This window comes from Triticum urartu, chromosome 3A (genome assembly GCF_056163025.1).
Source record: "Triticum urartu cultivar PI428250 chromosome 3A, HENAU_Tu73, whole genome shotgun sequence".
In the NCBI taxonomy this organism is placed as follows: Eukaryota; Viridiplantae; Streptophyta; class Magnoliopsida; order Poales; family Poaceae; genus Triticum; species Triticum urartu.
This window is the reverse complement of record NC_141875.1, coordinates 672,311,124-672,325,245: the sequence shown is the minus strand read 5'-3', so window position 1 is coordinate 672,325,245 and position 14,122 is coordinate 672,311,124.

Genomic DNA, 14,122 nt, shown 5'->3' with positions numbered 1-14,122 from the left:
GCTGAAATTACACATCTGGACGAATAGGCAGCAGATTAACCAGTTGTCCGACATGCGCTCCAGCGTTGTCTTGTCACAATTAACCTATAGCCCTGCCACGCATCTATGCTACTGTAAGAGAAAACTTAACTATATAGCTGGCCCCTGACAAACATAATGCTTGGTCAGGATGATCTCGTGGGACAATAAATCGCAATTAGTCTTGGCATGTGAATGTGTACCAGAGTAGCTATCCTTGCGCCTGCCAGAACAAGATGGAGGCCCAAAAAACCCACACGAAAATCAATCAACGGCGCACTGTTCGGCAGTCGGCACAAACGGGCATAGTATACTCGGAGCCACGATGATCGAGAGCGGTACTCAATGGCGGATGGTTCCAGCCAATGGGGAGCTAATCTAGCAGTCATGGGGAAGAGCAAGAACACGGCCGCAGGAGGAGGCGGCAGAGGCATCAAAAGGCGAGCCTCTCCACCATTGGCTAGCCGATCCTCTTTTGGTGCACGCCGTTTTGCTTGTTTGAGAAGGCTGCAACCAAATCGGGAGCCTTTTGATCTGGTGGCCCTTCGCAACTCCATCGAGCCGATTCCCAGTATCATACTCCTGTTCCTGTATACTCTCACGTTTCTTTTGACCTCTTTGATTAGTAGGGAGTAACTTAGCCTAATAACATATTTATATGTTATTAGTCTGTATTACTACCTCTATAGTGGAGATTAATATACTATATGTGGTGTCATGCAACTCTTTATTTAATATTTATTAGGTTGTAGACTTATCTTGTCTTTGGTATGTGTAATGTTACTCATAGTATGGGTAACTAGCTATGTTTACTACATGCCTCTCTTTCATCATTAATTATTTGTCACGTCATCTATTTTGTCTAGATAAGTGTGATGTTACCACCTATGTTACTCTTATTGTGGCTAGTCTAAAAATGTAGGAATAGAAAAAAAATAGGGAAATGAATGTCATGTCCATTCGAATTCTAGAGGATTTGAATTTGTTTGACTGCGTCATAGGAAAATAAAGGATCTTTTCCAAGACACTTGAGTGGATACTAAATTTTCTTTGAAATGTAGTACAAATGATTTCTTGGAAAAATTCTGCATGATTCAATCCTACAAATAAACAACCAACATAAGTCAAATTTCTGAGAATTTAATTCCTCCAAAAATGCAATGAAAATCATAGGAATATCTTTTCCTTTATATGATGATACTATTCATCCGTTTCAAACAAGGGAATGGACGATAGAAAAAATGGAGCCCATTTTTTCTTTGAATTGATTTTCATAGGGGAAATAAAGGAAATTTACACCACTCCAACCTATTTTTTTATATTCCTATGAAAAAAAGAGATAAAGGCCATAAGAGCACATGTAGCCCCTTCCCAAAAAAACTTCTCCTATAAGTGCTTATTGGGGCTCTCTCAAAAACATTACTAGTTTCCACATGTGCGTTGTTGTAGCAGATTCCAATACAACTTTCTATGTATACTTACCCTGACATATGTGCCCCACATGTCAGTGGGTAATCTCTCTCTCTCTCTATATATATATATATATGTAGAATATATATATATATATATATATATATATATATCCCTTTCTCTCTTCCGTGCACGGAGACACCAGTGGAGATCCGGCTAGCGGCGACACGGTGGGGCGAGGGCGGGGGGGGGGGGGGGGGGGGGGCGCAGGCGGTGCTAGTGGCAGAGGGTGTGCGGTGGCGTGGCGGCATGGTGGTGAGGCGTGGCATCGGGCAGGTGGGTGGCGGTCTAGTAGGCGACATCAACGGCGAAGGCATGAGGGCATTCGGTGGCGATGCGTGGCGGTGGCATGGTGGTCTGGCGATGGTCGGACAGCGGTTCGGTGAGTATCGACAATGGACTAGCGTCATTGGTAGCGGCGTGCCAACGTGGCATGCATTGAAAAAAAAGATTATAGGTCTTCCCCTCTACATAGGGGAAGAAGGTGTGTGTTTTGGGTGAACACCAAAAAAGTTTTGGAAATAGGGAAGCAGCTGGAGCACATTTTTTGTGCCAACTTTCACTATACCATATTTTTTTGGAATAGGGGAGCTGCTGGAGATACTCTAAGGGCATCTCCAGTCGCGTCCCCAGGAAGGCCTTCCCAGGTGATTTTTTCGCGTCGGCGCCAAAAAAAGGCCCAGTCGCGCCCCCAGGAACCCGATTTTCGCCGGCCTGGGCCGAAAACAGCGCCGGCGGACCCAGGCCGAACCCGGCGCGCTGGGGGGCGCCCCGGGGCGAACTGTTTTGGCGCGAAACAGCCACGGGCCCGCCGCGTCAGCGACACGGCGCCTCGTCTTCCCCCAACGGCCTCGGTTCCCATGGGGAATCAATGCCAAGGCTGCCGCCGGTCAGCTTTGTCATTGATTCCTCACGGGCGGCGCGTCACGGGACGGCGCGCCGACGCCTCCCCTCCCTCGCACGCGTACACACGGGTGCGGCGCGGCTATATAGCCGGTGGCCTGCACTCGTCTGTGCCCACACCAGCCCCGCCCCCCGCCGCCACCCAGCTCCTCCCTCTCCCTACCTCTCCCGAGCGCCGCCGCCCAGCCCCTCCCTCTATCTCTCTACCTCTCCCGATCCCATCGCCATGGCAGAACGCTTCCCCGGAGACAAGGCGGCGGCCAACGGCTTCGGCCGCCGTTTGCTCCGCGAACAAGAGTCCTGGCTCCTGTTCCAGGCGAACATCCCGGCGCCGCCGGACATGCGCGCCGGGCCGACGGGGTGGAGGCTCAGCGCCGGGGGAGTGCCCATTCCCCCGTTGCCCGATGCCGTGGCGAAGCCGAAGTACTTCGCCGAGGAAGTCGAGGTCGTGCGCGCCTCCCTCACCGACGCCCAACTCTCCCTCCCCCAGTACGCCACCGACAACCACGCGACTTGGGCGGCGTATTTCGAGCGCCGCCAGCAGCAGCGCTTGGCGTCCATCAACGGCGCGTCGGTGGTTGGTGGCCGGCAGAACAGCGAGGGGCGCCACCTGTGGTGGGCCATGTTGGGTAATGTAGCATAAATTCAAAATTTTCCTACGTGTCACCAAGATCTATCTATGGAGTCATCTAGCAACGAGGGAGGAGTGGATCTACATACCCTTGTAGATCGCGCGCGGAAGCATTCAAGAGAACGGGGTTGATGGAGTCGTACTCCTCGTGATCCAAATCACCGATGATCCTAGCGCCGAACGGACGGCACCTCCGCGTTCAACACACGTACGGAGCAGCGACGTCTCCTCCTTCTTGATCCAGCAAGGGGGGAGGAGAGGTTGATGGATATCCAACAACACGACGGCGTGGTGGTGGAAGTAGCGGGATTCCAACAGGGCTTCGCCAAGCGCTGCGGGAGGAGGGAGGTGTGTCATGGGAAGGAGAGGGAGGCGCCAGGGCTTAGGTATGGTTGCCCTCCCTTCCCCCCACTATATATAGGGCCAAGGGAGAGGGGGAGGGCGCAGCCTTGCCCCTTCCTCCAAGGAAGGGTGCGGCCAAGGGGGGGAGGAGTCCATCCTCCCCAAGGCACCTCGGAGGTGCCTTCCCCCTTTAGGACTCTCCCCTCCTCTTGTCCCTTTGGCGCATGGGCCTCTAGGGGCTGGTGCCCTTGGCCCATATAGGCCAAGGAGCACCCCCTACAGCACATGTGGCCCCCCGGGGCAGGTGGCCCCACCCGGTGGACCCCCGGGACCCTTCCGGTGGTCCCGGTACAATACCGGTGACCCCGAAACTTGTCCCGATGGCCGAAACAGCACTTCCTATATATAATTCTTTACCTCCGGACCATTCCGGAACTCCTCGTGACGTCCGGGATCTCATCCGGGACTCCGAACAACTTTCGGGTTACCGCATACTAATATCTCTATAACCCTAGCGTCACCGAACCTTAAGTGTGGTTCGGGAGACATGCAGACATGACCGAGATGACTCTCCGGTCAATAACCAACAGCGGGATCTGGATACCCATGTTGGCTCCCACATGTTCCACGATGATCTCATCGGATGAACCACGATGTCAAGGACTTAATCAATCCCGTATACAATTCCCTTTGTCTAGCGGTACGATACTTGCCCGAGATTCGATCGTCGGTATCCCGATACCTTGTTCAATCTTGTTACCGGCAAGTCTCTTTACTCGTTCCGTAACACATCATCCCGTGATCAACTCCTTGATCACATTGTGCACATTATGATGATGTCCTACCGAGTGGGCCCAGAGATACCTCTCCGTCACATGGAGTGACAAATCCCATTCTCGATTCGTGCCAACCCAACAGACACTTTCGGAGATACCCGTAGTGTACCTTTATAGCCACCCAGTTACGTTGTGACGTTTGGCACACCCAAAGCACTCCTACGGTATCCGGGAGTTGCACAATCTCATGGTCTAAGGAAATGATACTTGACATTAGAAAAGCTTCAGCATACGAACTACACGATCTTGTGCTATGCTTAGGATTGGGTCTTGTCCATCACATCATTCTCCTAATGATGTGATCCCGTTATCAATGACATCCAATGTCCATGGTCAGGAAACCGTAACCATCTATTGATCAACGAGCTAGTCAACTAGAGGCTTACTAGGGACATGGTGTTGTCTATGTATCCACACGTGTATCTGAGTTTCCTATCAATACAATTATAGCATGGATAATAAACGATTATCATGAACAAGGAAATATAATAATAATCAATTTATTATTGCCTCTAGGGCATATTTCCAACAGTCTCCCACTTGCACTAGAGTCAATAATCTAGTTCACATCGTCATGTGATTAACACTCACAGGTCACATCACCATGTGACCAACATCCAAAGAGTTTACTAGTGTCACTAAACTAGTTCACATCATCATGTGATTAAGACTCAATGAGTTCTGGGTTTGATCATGTTTTGCTTGTGAGAGAGGTTTTAGTCAACGGGTCTGCAACATTCAGATCCGTATGTACTTCGCAAATTTCTATGTCATCTTGTAGATGCAACTACTACGCTACATTTGGAGCTATTCCAAATAACTGTTCTACTTGGAGCTATTCTAAATTGTTGCTCCATTATACGTATCCGGCATCTCTACTCAGAGCTATCTGGATAGGTGTTAAGCTTGCATCGACGTAACTCTTTACGTCGAACTCTTTATCACCTCCATAATCGAGAAAATTCCTTAGTCCACTAGTTACTAAGGATAACTTTGACCGTTGTCCTGTGATCCATTCTTGGATCACTCTTGTACCCCTTGACTGACTCATGGCAAGGCACACTTCAGGTGCGGTACACAGCATAGCATACTGTAGAGCCTACGTCTTAAGCATAGGGGACGACCTTCGTCCTTTCTCTCTATTCTACCGTGGTCGAGCTTTAAGTCTTAACTTCATACCTTACAACTCAGGCAAGAACTCCTTCTTTGACTGATCCATCTTGAACACCTTCAAGATCATGTCAAGGTATGTGCTCATTTGAAAGTACCATTAAGCGTTTTGATCTATCCTTATAGATCTTGATGCTCAATGTTCAAGTAGCTTAATCCAGGCTTTCCATTGAAAAACACTTTCCAAATAACCCTATATGCTTTCCAGAAATTCTACGTCATTCTGATCAACAATATGTCAACAACATATACTCATCAGAAATTCTATAGTGCTCCCACTCACTTCTTTGGAAATACAAGTTTCTCATAAACTTTGCATACACCCAAAATCTTTGATCATCATCAAAGCATACATTCCAACTCCGAGATGCTTACTCCAGTCCTTAGAAGGATTGCTGGAGCTTTGCATACTTATTAGCATCTTTTAGGATTGACAAAACCTTCCAGTTGTATCACATACAACCTTTCCTCAAGAAAATCGTCGAGGAAACAATGTTTTGACATCCTATCTGCAAGATTTCATAAATAATGCAATAATCGCTAATATAATTCCAACAGACTCTTAGCATCGCTACGAGTGAGAAAGTCTCACCGTAGTCAACTCCTTGAACTTGTCGGGAAACTTCTTAATGACAAGTCGAGCTTTCTTAATGGTGACACTTACCATCATTGTCTGTCTTCCTTTTAAAATCCATATGTACCCAACAGCCTTACGACCATCAAGTAGTTCTTCCAAAGTCTACACTTTGTTTTCATACATGGATCCTCTCTCGGATTTTATGGCCTCGAGCCATTTATCGGAATCCGGGCCCACCATCGCTTCTCCATAGCTCGTAGGTTCATTGTTGTCTACCAACATGACTTCCAAGACAGGATTACGCACCACTCTGAAGTAGTACACATCCTTGTCATCCCACGAGGTTTGTTAGTGACTTGATCTGAAGTTTGATGATCACTATCATAAGCTTCCACTTCAACTGGTGTAGGTGCCACAGGAACAACTTCCTGTGCCCTGCCACACACTAGTTGAAGAGACGGTTCAATAACCTCATCAAGTCTCCACCATCCTCCCACTCAATTCTTTCGAGAGAAAATTTTCCTCGAGAAAGGACCCGATTCTAGAAACAATCCCTTATTGCTTTCGAATCTGAGACAGGAGGTATACCCAACTGTTTTGGGTGTCCTATGAAGATGCATTTATCCGCTTTGGGTTCGAGCTTATCAGCCTGAAACTTTTCCACATAAGCGTCGCAACCCCAAACTTTTAAGAAATGACAGCTTATGTTTCTCTAAACCATAGTTCATACGGTGTCATCTCATCAGAATTACGTGGTGCCCTATTTAAAGTGAATGTGGTTGTCTCTAATGCCTAACCCATAAATTATTGTGGTAATTCGATAAGAGACATCATGGTATGCATTATATCCAATAGGGTGCAGTTATGATGTTCGGACACACCATCACACTATGGTGTTCCAGGCTGTATTAGTTGTGAAACAATTTCCACAATGTCTCAATTTTGTGCCAAACTCGTAATTTAGATATTCATCTCTATGATCATATCATAGATATTTTATCCTCTTGTCACGACGATCTTTCAACTTCACCCTGAAATTACTTGAACCTTTCAATAATTCAGACTCGTGATTCATCAAGTAAATATACTCAACATCTACTCAAATCATCTGTGAAGTAAGAATTCCACTACATGCCTCAGCACTCATTGGACTGCACACATCAAAATGTATTACTTCCAACAAGTTGCTTTCTAGTTCCATTTTACTGAAACCGAGGCTTTCAGTCATCTTGCCCATGTGGTATGATTTGCATGTCTCAAGTGATTCAAAATCAAGTGAGTCCAAACGCTCCATTTGCATGGAGTTTCTTCATGCATATACACCAATAGACATGGTTCGCATGCCTCAAACTTTTCAAAAACGAGTGATCCCAAAGATCCATCAACATGGAGCTTCTTCATGCGTTTTATACCGATATGACTTACGTGGCAGTGCCACAAGTAGGTGGTACTATCATTACTATCTTATATCTTTTGGCATGAACATGTGTATCACTATGATCGAGATTCAATGAACCATTCATTTTAGGTGCAAGACCATTGAAGGTATTATTCAAATAAACAGAGTAACCATTATTCTCCTTAAATGAATAACCGTATTGCGATAGACATAATCCAGTCATGTCTATGCTCAACGCAAACACCAAATAACAATTATTTAGGTTTTAATACCAATCTCGATGGTAGAGGGAGCGTACGATATTTGATCAACCTTGGAAATACTTCCAACACATATCGTCATCTCACCTTTAGCTAGTCTCCATTTATTCCGTAGCTTTTATTTCGAGTTACTAACACTTAGCAACTGAACCGGTATCTAATACCCTGGTGCTACTAGGAGTACTAGTAAAGTACACATTAACACAATGTATATCCAATATACTTCTATCGACCTTGCCAGCCTTCTCATCTACCAAGTATGTAGGGTAATTCTGCTCCAGTGGATGTTCCCCTTATTACAGAAGCACTCAGTCTCGGGTTTGGGTTCAACCTTGGGTTTCTTCACTAGAGCAGCAGCTGAATTGCTGTTTCATGAAGTATCCCTTTGTTCCCTTGCCCTTCTTGAAACTAGTGGTTTCACCAACCATCAACAATTGATGCTCCTTCTTGATTTCTACTTTCGCGGTGTCAAACATCGCGAATATCTCAAGGATCATCATATATGTCCCTGATATATCATAGTTCATCACGAAGCTCTAGCAGCTTGGTGGTAATGACTTCGGAGAACCATCACTATTTCATCTGGAAGATCAACTCCCACTCGATTCAAGCGATTGTTGTACTCAGACAATCTGAGCACAAGCACAACAATTGAGCTTTTCTCCTTAGTTTGCAGGCTAAGAAAATCGTCGGAGGTCTTATACCTCTTGACGTGGGCATGAGCCTGAAATCCCAATTTCAACCCTCGAAACATCTCATATGTTTCGCGATGTTTCAAAACGTCTTCGGTGCCTCAACTCTAAACCGTTTAACTGAACTATCACGTAGTTATGAAAATGTGTATGTCAGATGTTCGCAACATCCACAGACAACGTTCGAGGTTTAGCACACTGAGCGGTGCATTAAGGACATAAGCCTTCTATGAAGCAATGAGGACAATCCTCAGTTTACGGACCTAGTCCGCATAATTGCTACTATCAACTTTCAACTAAATTTTCTCTAGGAACATAATTAAACAGTAGAACTGAAGCGCGAGCTACGACATAATTTGCGAATACCTTTTGACTATGTTCAGGATAATTAAGTTCATCTTATGAACTCCCACTCAGATAGACATCCCTCTAGTCATCTAAGTGATTACATGATCCGAGTCAACTAGGCCGTGTCCGATCATCACGTGAGACGGACTAGTCAACATCGGTGAACATCTTCATGTTGATCGTATCTACCATACGACTCATGCTCGACCTTTCGGTCTTCTGTGTTCCGAGGCCATGTCTGTACACATGCTAGGCTCGTCAAGTCAACCTAAGTGTTTCGCGAGTGTAAATCTGTCTTACACCCGTTGTATGTGAACGTTAGAATCTATCACACCCGATCATCACGTGGTGCTTCGAAACAACGAACTGTCGCAATGGTGCACAGTTAGGGGGAACACTTTCTTGAAATTTTTAATGAGGGATCATCTTATTTACTACCGTCGTTCTAAGTAAACAAGATGTATAAACATGATAAACATCACATGCAATCAAATAATAGTGACATGATATGGCCAATATCATATAGCTCCTTTGATCTCCATCTTGGGGCTCCATGATCATCTTGTCACCGGCATGACACCATGATCTCCATCATCGTGTCTCCATGAAGTTGTCACGTCATCTATTACTTCTACTACTACAGCTAACGGTTAGCAATAAAGTAAAGTAATTACATGATGTTTATGTTGACACGCAGGTCATAAATAAATTAAGACAACTCCTATGGCTCCTGCCGGTTGTCATACTCATCGACATGCAAGTCGTGATTCCTATTACAAGAACATGATCAATCTCATACATCACATATATCATTCATCACATCCTTTTGGCCATATCACATCACATAGCATACCCTGCAAAAACAAGTTAGACGTCCTCTAATTGTTGTTTGCATGTTTTACGTGGCTGCTATGGGTTTCTAGCAAGAACGTTTCTTACCTACGCAAAAACCACAACGTGATATGCCAATTGCTATTTACCCTTCATAAGGACCCTTTTCATCGAATCCGATCCGACTAAAGTGGGAGAGACAGACACCCGCCAGCCACCTAATGCAACTAGTGCATGTCAGTCGGTGGAACCGGTCTCACGTTAGCGTACGTGTAAGGTTGGTCCGGGCCGCTTCATCCCACGATGCCGCCGAATCAAGATAAGACTACTAACGAAAAGCATATTGAACAAAATCAACGCCCACAACTACTTTGTGTTCTACTCGTGCATAGAAACTACGCATAGACCTAGCTCATGATGCCACTGTTGGGTAACGTAGCATAAATTCAAAATTTTCCTACGTGTCACCAAGATCTATCTATGGAGTCATCTAGCAACGAGGGAGGAGTGGATCTACATACCCTTGTAGATCGCGCGCGGAAGCATTCAAGAGAACGGGGTTGATTGAGTCGTACTCGTCGTGATCCAAATCACCGATGATCCTAGCGCCGAACGGACGGCACCTCCGCGTTCAACACACGTACGGAGCAGCGACGTCTCCTCCTTCTTGATCCAGCAAGGGGGGAGGAGAGGTTGATGGAGATCCAACAACACGACGGCGTGGTGGTGGAAGTAGCGGGATTCCAACAGGGCTTCGCCAAGCGCTGCGGGAGGAGGGAGGTGTGTCATGGGAGGGAGAGGGAGGCGCCAGGGCTTAGGTATGGTTACCCTCCCTTCCCCCCACTATATATAGGGCCAAGGGAGAGGGGGAGGGCGCAGCCTTGCCCCTTCCTCCAAGGAAGGGTGCGGCCAAGGGGGGGAGGAGTCCATCCTCCCCAAGGCACCTCGGAGGTGCCTTCCCCCTTTAGGACTCTCCCCTCCTCTTGTCCCTTTGGCGCATGGGCCTCTAGGGGCTGGTGCCCTTGGCCCATATAGGCCAAGGAGAACCCCCTACAGCACATGTGGCCCCACCCGGTGGACCCCCGGGACCCTTCCGGTGGTCCCGGTACAATACCGGTGACCCCGAAACTTGTCCCGATGGCCGAAACAGCACTTCCTATATATAATTCTTTACCTCCGGACCATTCCGGAACTCCTCGTGACGTCCGGAATCTCATCCAGGACTCCGAACAACTTTCGGGTTACCGCATACTAATATCTCTATAACCCTAGCGTCACCGAACCTTAAGTGTGGTTCGGGAGACATGCAGACATGACCGAGATGACTCTCCGGTCAATAACCAACAGCAGGATCTGGATACCCATGTTGGCTCCCACATGTTCCACGATGATCTCATCGGATGAACCACGATGTCAAGGACTTAATCAATCCCGTATACAATTCCCTTTGTCTAGCGGTACGATACTTGCCCGAGATTCGATCGTCGGTATCCCGATATCTTGTTCAATCTCGTTACCGGCAAGTCTCTTTACTCGTTCCGTAACACATCATCCCGTGATCAACTCCTTGATCACATTGTGCACATTATGATGATGTCCTACCATGTGGGCCCAGAGATACCTCTCCGTCACATGGAGTGACAAATCCCATTCTCGATTCGTGCCAACCCAACAGACACTTTCGGAGATACCCGTAGTGTACCTTTATAGCCACCCAGTTACGTTGTGACGTTTGGCACACCCAAAGCACTCCTACGGTATCCGGGAGTTGCACAATCTCATGGTCTAAGGAAATGATACTTGACATTAGAAAAGCTTCAGCATACGAACTACACGATCTTGTGCTATGCTTAGGATTGGGTCTTGTCCATCACATCATTCTCCTAATGATGTGATCCCGTTATCAATGACATCCAATGTCCATGGTCAGGAAACCGTAACCATCTATTGATCAACGAGCTAGTCAACTAGAGGCTTACTAGGGACATGGTGTTGTCTATGTATCCACACATGTATCTGAGTTTCCTATCAATACAATTATAGCATGGATAATAAACGATTATCATGAACAAGGAAATATAATAATAATCAATTTATTATTGCCTCTAGGGCATATTTCCAACAGGGCATCCCCGGCCGCACACTTGAGGGCGTGCTGACGTACCTCGAGGGCGGCAACGACCTGCCGTTGGCGTACCCGGCGAGGGCGGCCGCCCCGGCGCAGCACCGACGCACCGGGCCATGGGCGCCAAGGAGGTTCGGGTCCTCCTCCTCTTCTTCCTCCTCCTGATCTTCATCGCACTCCTCCGGCACTCCGGCCCTGCTCGGCGTCAAGGCCGAGCCCGCGGCGGAGACGCCACTCGGCCGGCGCACTCGCAGAGCCGGCATCGTCATCAATGAGGGCGGCCGGCGCGCCTACTCGTCGGCTCCTCCTCCGCGCTTCGTCAAGCCAAAGACGAAGCCGGGGCTCGCGCCGGTGAAGACGGAGCCGGGGCTCGCGCCGGTGAAGAAGGAGCCGGCCGCGCCGGTGACGACGGAGCTCGGCGACGACGACGCGGCCCTGGAATGGGCGCGCAGGGACTCCATAGCGATGGAGAAGGAGCGCCTGGAGAAGGCGAAGGAGCGCCAGTGCGCCGCCCTGCTTCGCTTCGCGGAGCGTCGACGCGGCCGCGACGAAGGCAGAGTCGTCGTCATCTGCGACAGCGACGACGACGACGACGATGCGCCGCCACCAGTCCGCCATGGCGACGCCGGGCAGGGGTCCAGCAGGGGCGCCCGCGTCAAGGAGGAGAAGGCCGACGACGACGCCAGTTTTTCCTTTAGATTAGTTTATGTATATGTGCTATGTAATGAAAATCCGCGAACTTCGCCGAAATGTGCCGAAATTTATCGTGTTTGGCCGAAATTTATCGTGTTTAAGTCAAACTTCGCCGAACTTCTTTTATTTTAAAACGTGCCTGGGGGCGGCCCTGGGGCCGGCGGCTGGGGACCAACTCGCCCACAGGCCCAATTTTTGCGCCGACTCACCCCCAGGCGGTGATTTTAGGCGTCCCCTGGGAGGCCAACGGCTCGAGATGCCCTAAGTAGCATAATATCAACTCCATCTTATCTTTGCATATGGTTTAGTCTTAATTTTACCATGTCTTTTAGGATTCCCGTGGTTTTCCTATTCTTGTGAATCAAACACAATTCTAAAAATTCCTATGTTTTTGCAATCCTATCTACTCATGTATTGTTCTATTATTGTGTTTTTAAAATCCCGGAAATCAAAAGAGGCCCTTAGAGCAACTCTAGCTGATGGGTTGCAGTCTGCTACTAGCCAAGCTTCCTCTGCCGCTTCTTCCGTGGAGATGGCGCGGCGAAACCACCGCCCCCAAGTGGTTTGTCCCCGGCGACATTGGTTTCGGTCTCCGGCTCATACTATTTCAAATTACCGGATTGCGTTTTTCTTTTATGTTCTGGGTCCTTTTTGTAAGATGCAAGGACTGGTCTGTGATTTTCTTTTCTCGGAGGGCCCTTGGGTAAGGTGCATTTGTACCGTTACCTGATATTTCTAATGCACTCGGGGTCCTTTGCAAACCCAACTAGACTCTGCGAGCGTGAGAGATGGAGCTCAGCTAGGTAGCTCCGGTCTCGACACTGGTCCGGGAGGATCCAGGAGGGCACGTGCCGCGGCGCTGGAAGCCATGATCGCTCGCCATGCGAGGCTTGTCGGCAGGTGTCGCCCCCCCATCCACCACCCCACCCCGGGGGCTACCCAAAAGCACGCCGCCTGATTGGCCTGGCCGAGCTGTGCATATATCGATCCAGCTACCACCACATGCTACTGGCATCGACTTTCGTACGCGCGTAACCTCGCACGCACGAAAAGAGGCTGCCGCGTACTCAGCGCTGGCTAGCGTAGGGATGGTGTAAGATAGTGTATGTAGACGTCGATCGAGCACGCTCACAATGGCATGGTATACAGGCATATATCGTACGCATGTACAAACTGCACTCCGGACTATATATGGTCGTGTGCTTGTGGGTATTACCGGTCGCTGCCTACCCCATGCGTATAGTTCAAAATGTTCTACACACAACCTTGTCTTTTACCCAACATGGTAGCTATTTTATTTTTTCGAGAATGAGGATAGCCCCAGCCTCTGCATCAAGCGATGCATGCAGTCATGAACATGGTACTTAAATATATCTGATATGATGCAACATCACTAAAAATTTGCTTAGCGACAATCTTTCGGTGGTCCATTTCGCTCAAACTCGATATACACAAGTACTCTGCACTTGTACTTCAAAATGTTCAAAGCAAGCCTTTTGTTTATGCAACGAGCTAGTAGGATATTTTTTATATGCTTCACCATTTTATCGAAATTTCGCTGGTTGACAATCTTTCGGTGGCCAGTTTGCTCATAAGACATGCTCCAAGTACTCTGCACTTGTACATCAAAATGTTCTAAACGAACCAATTTTGTAGTTAAATAAGCTAGCTAGTTGCATGTTTTTGATATATATGATAGACCATCACTGAAATTTGCTTGTGAACAATATTTCGATGGCCATTTTGCTCAAACGATATATACAAGTACTCTACACTTGTAGTTCAAATTGTTGTAAAAACCTTTACTTACTATTCAACAAGCTTGTT